At 44.1% G+C, this 7085-nt stretch overlaps 1 protein-coding gene across 1 annotated transcript in view; it reads left to right on the forward strand.

The window, feature by feature from the left end:
* The first annotated feature begins 1863 nt into the window (after nt 1-1863).
* The window catches only part of LOC114687663 (solute carrier family 41 member 2-like), a 56337-nt gene continuing 51115 nt past the window's right edge, over nt 1864-7085 (forward strand). Inside the window, exon 1 of the mRNA XM_037196876.1 lies at nt 1864-1976. The gene's annotated coding sequence lies outside the window, so the exon portion shown is untranslated. The remainder of the gene's footprint in view (nt 1977-7085) is intronic.

Raw genomic sequence — 7085 nt, forward strand, 5'->3', positions numbered from 1 at the left:
TTAGTAGATGGTAATACCAAGTGAATTCACCTGTGAACCAGAGTGGACTCTGTACCATTGGCCTATCTATGTGCTGGCTACAGGAACATCTGGGACACCACAGTGGCTTCCATGTCACCCGCTGCCAAGTCAGAAAGCCCTGAACATCTTGCTAACTTTATAACTGTGGGAATATTACTTAGACCCCTTGTGACTCAATTTCCCAAGTGTAAGTTATGAATATATAGCAAGAGGCCGGCCTGGGCAAATTCCAGGATAGCCTGAAGTGCATAGCAGGACCCTATCTTAAAAGCATTTTTATAGTAATTTTTAAAATTATTTCAAAAAATAAGTTAGAGATCTCTGTTCTCTAACCTTCCTACATTAGTGATGTTTCCTTTGAGAGCACCCTGCTTCCATCCTGCTTCCATCCAGTGTAACTTAGTGGTAGAGCATGTTCTTAGCATGCATGTGCCCCCACACAGGCAAACAACCTAAAAGACTGCTGTGCTTCCTTAACAGCTAACGCTGTTTAGCGGATGAATGTACTCCCCCCAACCCCCCCCTGCAGGTTTTTGTTGTTGTTGTTGTTGTTGTTTGTTTTTTGTTTTGTCAAGACAAAGTTTCTCTGTGTAGCTTTGCACCTTTCCTGGAACTCACTCTGTAGCCCAGAAATCCTCCTGCCTCTGCCTCCTGAGTGCTGGGATTAAAGGCGTGCACCACCACTGCCCGGCTTCCCCCAGGTTTTTGTTTGTTTGTTTGTTTGTTAGGCAGGGTTTGAATCCAGGACATGCTAGGCAAGCACTACATCCCCCTTTTGTTTTTGAGACACATCTGACCATGTATCTCAAGGTGGCCAGAACTCCTCCACAGCCTGGGCTACCCACAAACTTGAGCCAGCTCAAGCCTGACTCAGGCTTATGACCAGGGCTTGGCTCAGCGGGCCAGTTCCTAGTCAGCGCGGTACCTCCCACCTAGCTTACGAAGATGTTCTGATAAAGACTGGCCTGTGTCCCTGGGTCTGCTGTCATTTCTACCATCTCTGGACCTGAGAACAGTGTGCCAAGAATGATTGTCTCTGGAGAGTTCACTCCCACAATAAATAGTTTCCTTTTTCTGTAACTCTTTATTTACCTTGCAGATAATCTGTGTGACAAAATTAAGAGTGCTGTGCTGCAGAATTAGGGAGTAGGTTTTTGAGTATGTTCTTGGACAGTTTCATACATGTACATAATGCATTGTGATTGCGCGTTCCCCTGCCTTCCCTTTCCTGCCTTCATGTCTTTTTGTTTTGTCTGTGTCTCTCGTCGGGGTTTGTCCAACTGGGTCTGTGTGGCCATGGGATTGGAAATAAATATCCACTGGAGCTGAGTTGGGGCGAGTTCTGACAGTGAGTGGTACACAACTCAAGACAATGGCTCCTCCTCCAGAGGCTGCCAGTCAGCAGTAGCTCACCAGTAAGGGGTAGGATCCATGAGCCCCTCCCCATCCCCACTGACTGCAGAGAGCTTGTCCTGGGCAGGCCTGGTGTAAGGGAGCCGTCTTAACCTTCAACTTGGAGTTGTGCTGGGAAACCTTTGGCCAAGGGTGCCTTGTTTTTGTTTTGTTTGGCTTGTTTTTTTTTTTTTTTTTATCAGTTTTCAACTGATAGTCAACTAAGAAATACTTAGCCTTGACCAAAGGTAGAGGAGAGATGTGATTGCCAGAGTAAAGATAGGAAAGGCCAGGTCGTTTCAATTTGATGCCAAGATAATTGAGTAACCGGACACACTGGGTCCCTCTAATTGGCCTAATCAGCGTGTAGACGTTCCTAGTGAGTTTGAGCACCTGAACTGACCAGGAATGCATAGCTGCGGGCTGTGAGGTCTGGTCTCATCCCCCGGAAGGTGCCCCTGTGAAGGTGTCCCTGTTTGGGAAGGTGATGGCCATCGTTGTCTGAGTTAGACCTGCCTCAGTGTGGGAGCGGTCCTGTGTCACTCGTCTCTCCACCTAAGGAGGTGAGGTACTTCAGTGCCTGGGGCTTGATCCTGTGGGCGTCCTGCTTGTTCAGGACAGAAAATGAGAAAAGGCTCTCGGGATACTACAAGTGCTAAGTAGACATTTGGACTATGAAAGTGATCAGACTTTGTATCATTTTCAGCTAGCCTACAGAATACTGGAATTCGTCATGACATTTTCATACATGCGTATACAACTTTTTATGGGACATTTTAAATCTTAAAGTAGAGAATAAAATGGAAACTGTACATGTAGCAAGAAATCTTTTTTTTTTTGGTTTCTCTTTTAAACTTTGTTATGTTGGCTTTGTCCTTTCTTGATCTCTTTCTCTCTCTCTCTTTTTCCATTCTGAACTTTGACCTGTTGGCATCTTTTCTGTACCTGGTGGCCATTCTGGAAGGTTTTATTTTACCTTTCAGTTTGATTATACAGTGAGTCAAATACAGGTTTTAAGTTGGTTTCAGAAGTGGGTTTACATTGAAAAAAATTGAACACTAAAGGGGGTGGGGGTGGAGTGTGGTAAGTGAAAAGGCAGTGTATAAAGTGTGCGTTGGTGTGCGTTACCAGTAACAACTGATTCTCACTGATGAACTACTGTTTCTTAGTCTCTCCATACATCTGTTCAGGGCTCCAAGAGCTGGGGAAACTCAGGAAATGTGATTCATATTATTCTTTTTTTTATAGTAATTTCTGTTATAACTAATTATTGGAAAGAAGCAATTAAGTTGGGCATGGTGCCACACACTTGTGATCTCAGCACTCTGCAGGCTGAGGCAGGCGGGAGGATTGTGAGTTTGAGGCCAGCCTGGGCTCTGTGGTGAGACCCTGTGGCAAGAAGCAAACAAAACAACCAGGGGCTGAAGATGGGGAGCTAGAAAGGAAACGGAGGGGCCAGATTTAATGAAGGTTGCATGCTTTTAGTTTTGGACTCAGTGTGAAGGGAGTGGTGTAGCTAACAGGATTCAAGCAGGAATGCCAAACACTGTAGGAGATGTCTGTAGTCTCAGCACTGGGGAGGTGGAAGGAGGAGAATCAAGAGTTCAAAGTTCTCCTTGTCTGCTTGACAAGTTCAAGGCCCACATGGATTATCTGAGACTGGACTCAAGCAAAGAAAAAAGAGAAAAGAGTTGATCTGAGGAGTGAGGGGGGACCATGGGATATCCGTTTAGAAAGGACAGGAGAAATGGCTGGTCGGAGCTATCCTCTAGATCAGGATCACAGCGTTCATTAGAGGAAGTGTTGGGGAGATGAACAGCCTGATCTCTCCCCTCCCAGGTTGTCGGTTTGTTTTTATACCACAGCTTGTCAAAGGACTTGAGAGAATCAACACACTAAAGGGGTGGAGTGTGGTACGTGAAAAGGCAGTGTATAAAGTGTGCGTTGGTGTGCGTTACCAGTAACAACCAATTCTCACTGGTGAACTGCTGTCTCTTAGTCTCTACATACATCTGTTCAGGGCTCCAAGAGCTGGGGATACTGAGGAAATGTGATTCATATTATTCTTACATATGCCATCCTGTCACAGGTAAGTGTTGAGTCAGCTTGTAGAATCACCTTATGAGAAGTACTGATGTGACTTGAAGTTTTTTTTTTTTAGTCAATTTCACACATATACACAATACACACAATTTTTATTTATATTTGAGGCATTATCTGAACTGTAGCCCAGGTTGGACTTGGAACTCACTATGTGACCCAGGCTGACCTCAAACTTATGGTAATTCTACACTTGGCTACACATTAGTTTTAAAAAAAGAAGTATAGTTGGCCATGGGAGCCAGAGGCAGGTGGATATCTGTGAGTTCCAGGCCAGCCAAAGATGTGTGTGTGTGTGTGTGTGTGTGTGTGTGTGTGTGTGTATAGTAAGACCATCTCTCAAGAAACAGACAGCAACAAAAAAAATAGACGTATAGAATCAGTAGTAGCAAAAATAGAAATAGGAATGTATTAGATGAGTAAGTTGATGGTGACTTTGAGCTTCAGGTGTGACCAGAAGTTTCCTTACTATGAAGTGAAAAACAGATGTTTTGACTTTCATTAGAGAAAAGCAAAACAATCGAGTTTTCAGCAAGATGTGGTGTCGCGTCTTCCATTCTAACACTTAGGAAGTAGAGGAGGGGGCATCCTTGGAGATTTTAAGGCCAACCTGGGCTACATGAGATCTTGTCTCAAAAAACAGGCCCACTATAGGTTTAATGTTGCATTTCTTTAATCCCAGCACTCACAAGGCAAATTTCTGAGTTCAAGGCTAGCCAGAGCGAGATAGTGAGCCCTCATCTCAAAGAAACAGAAGTCTAGGCTGCAGAGGGCTCAGTCATTAAGAGTAAATGCTCCCCCCAGAAGACCAGAGTTTGGTTCCCAGAACCCACATTGGATGGCTCTCAGCTGCTTCTAATTCCAGCTCTTCTGGTCTCTGTGGTGCCCACACATTCAAAGCATACACTCACACAGACGCACATACACATTTAAAAAGAAAGGAAGGAAGGAAGGAAGGAAGGAAGGAAGGAAGGAAGGAAGGAAAAAAGAAAGAGAAAGAAATCTAAAAACAGAACAGAATGCCCCCCCAGGCTTCAGTAGTAATACCTTGTGTATAGTTTCTGAATGAAGTTTACTGTGCCTTTATATGGGGTGCTAAGTGGTGTATATTCTCCAAAACTGCAAGTAAATAATGAACTTTACATGTTAGTTGCAAGAGACTACAAGCAAGTTACAGACTACATGTAAGAATATTTAAGACAGCACTGTAGAAGTGTGGTTGTTTAAAAGCAGTTTTTCAACTCAAAACAGTTCTGTGATCCACCTTCTCTGCCGTTACAAGCCTGTGTCAGTAAGCTGCATGACTCCTTCTCATGATCGCTTGCCTCTCTTTTTATTTCTTTTGCCTTTTAAAAAAATGAGTTACATTTTTATTTTGATTGCATTGGTGTTTTGCTTGTATGTCTGTGAGGGTGTCTGATCCCCTGTAACTAAAGTTAATAGACAGTTGGGAGCGGTCATGTGGTTGCTGGGAATTGAACCTGGGTCCTCTGGAAGAGTAGCCAGTGTTCTTTAACTACTGATCCATCTCTCTAGCCCTCTTCATTTTGTGACAGGATCTCTCTATGTAGTCCCAGCTGTCCTGGAACTCACTTTGTAGATCACGCTGGCCTTGAACTCACAGAGATCTGCCTTTCCCACCCTAGTACCCACACCCAGCCCTGCTTCGTAAATTAAAAATAACTGCTTATGCATAATTATGTTTAGATGATTTTTCACATTTCAGCTGGTTGTTTTGACAGGGGCTAGATATGACCTAACAAAGGGTACTTGGTGGAGTACTATGTTTACGTGGTCCTTCTTATTCTGTGGACACATCTGTATTTATTCTGTCAACATTTTCTTAGTAAATATGAGGTGATTTAAGAGTTGATTGCATGTTAGTCGATCTGTTGATTTGATGTTTGTTTTTTTTTGAGATGGGTTTTATTAAGCAGCTTGGTTTAGGCTTGAATTTGTAACCCCCCCCCTTCCCGTGGTACTGGGATCGCAGGTGTAGTCATCATTGCCCCCTGCCACCCTTTAAGAGAGGGATCTTGCTATGTTGCCCAAGATGGCCTTGAATTCTGGCCTTTATCCACCAGCAGCACAGACCACAGGTGCACATTCTCAGCCTTTAACATGTTTTTGGTGTATCTGTGTTCCAAGTTCCAAGTATATTCATTTTTTTATATTTCTAGTTGTGAGCCTAGCCTTTAATGGCTGATCCATCTTTTCTTTTTTCTTTCTTTCTTTCTTTTTTTTTTTTTCCAGAGCGCGCTTGCTAGGCAAGTGCTCTACTACTGAGCTAAATCCCCAACCCCCCATCTTTTCTTTTTTAAAAATCCCCCCTCACACACACACACACACACACACAGAGAGAGAGAGAAGAAGGAGGAGGAGGAGGAGGAGGAGGAGGAGGAGGAGGAGGAAGAGGAGAATATGCTGGAGATTGTGGTCCTGAGAACGAAACTGGCTTCTCTGGGTCTCCTGTCATTTGAAAAGTCTGAGATTTAGCACACGAAGGGCTTGTTGTCTTCACTATTATTCCTTCAGGCCTCAACACAGTCTTACAAGTGCTTAGCCTGCCTTCCAGCTATGCAGAGCTTTCGGGCTGCCGCATCTGACGTTTTCCGGTAGTCGGCTGGCACTGGCTCTTGTTGAGTCACCACTGACTCAGGCCTGGAGCACCTCAGCCTTCTGTCTGTGCAGCAGAGTGTTGTACGGTGGCCAGTTGCTCTTTCATGTTTCTTGAATTTTCCCCAAGTTGTCGAGAAAGTTGATGTCACCTCCAATTACCTAAGTCAAACTTGTGAGTTCTTGAATTCAGTTCAGGTGGAAAGGTTCCAGTTGAAGCTGACAATACCAAGATGTTTCTTAGATGCAGGCTCTGTGTACTTTAGCCCCAAAGGAGATGCTGCCCTTTTCTTTAAAATAAATAATACCTGTAAATAGAATAATATTTAAGTGTGTGTCTGTCTGTCTGTCTGTCTGTCTGTCTCTCTCTCTCTCTCTCTCTCTCTCTCTCTCTGTGTGTGTGTGTGTGTGTGTGGGCACATGGGTGCACTGTGTGTACATGTAAGTGCAGATGCCCGTGGGGCCTAAAGCTAGAGGCGTTAGATTCCCCTGGAGCTGTTAGTGGAGACAGTCTGAGCTGCCTGAGGTGGGTGTTGGAGCAGAACACATTTTTTAATTGCACATTAGAGGTAAACATAATCAGGCAGGACAGTGTTTGGGGGAATATTAATTCTTATATTTCTGAGAACTTGTAAATCAGCTGAATTAAATAATGATAGGTAAAGCATGTAAGTTATTGTAACATCCCTGTTTTTCACCTATATGCACAGGATAGTTGATGACTCAGCCCCTCATTCTTTACACTTTTGCCTGGGAATAGATTTTTTTTTTTCCTTGAGCTGCAGCAGCAGAAGAAAGTCATCCATCTGCCCCCATCTCTGAACATTCTAACTGGATGCCACGGCCCTTCGGCGACAACAGAAAGAGCACATCTGGAATGGTGGAGAGCTCCTTCACGCTGCCGTCCGTGTTGTTTACTTCCTTACAGACCTGTGTGCGGTAGACAAGAGCTCTAC

This window comes from Peromyscus leucopus, chromosome 18, assembly GCF_004664715.2.
Source record: "Peromyscus leucopus breed LL Stock chromosome 18, UCI_PerLeu_2.1, whole genome shotgun sequence".
Lineage (NCBI taxonomy): Eukaryota > Metazoa > Chordata > Mammalia > Rodentia > Cricetidae > Peromyscus > Peromyscus leucopus.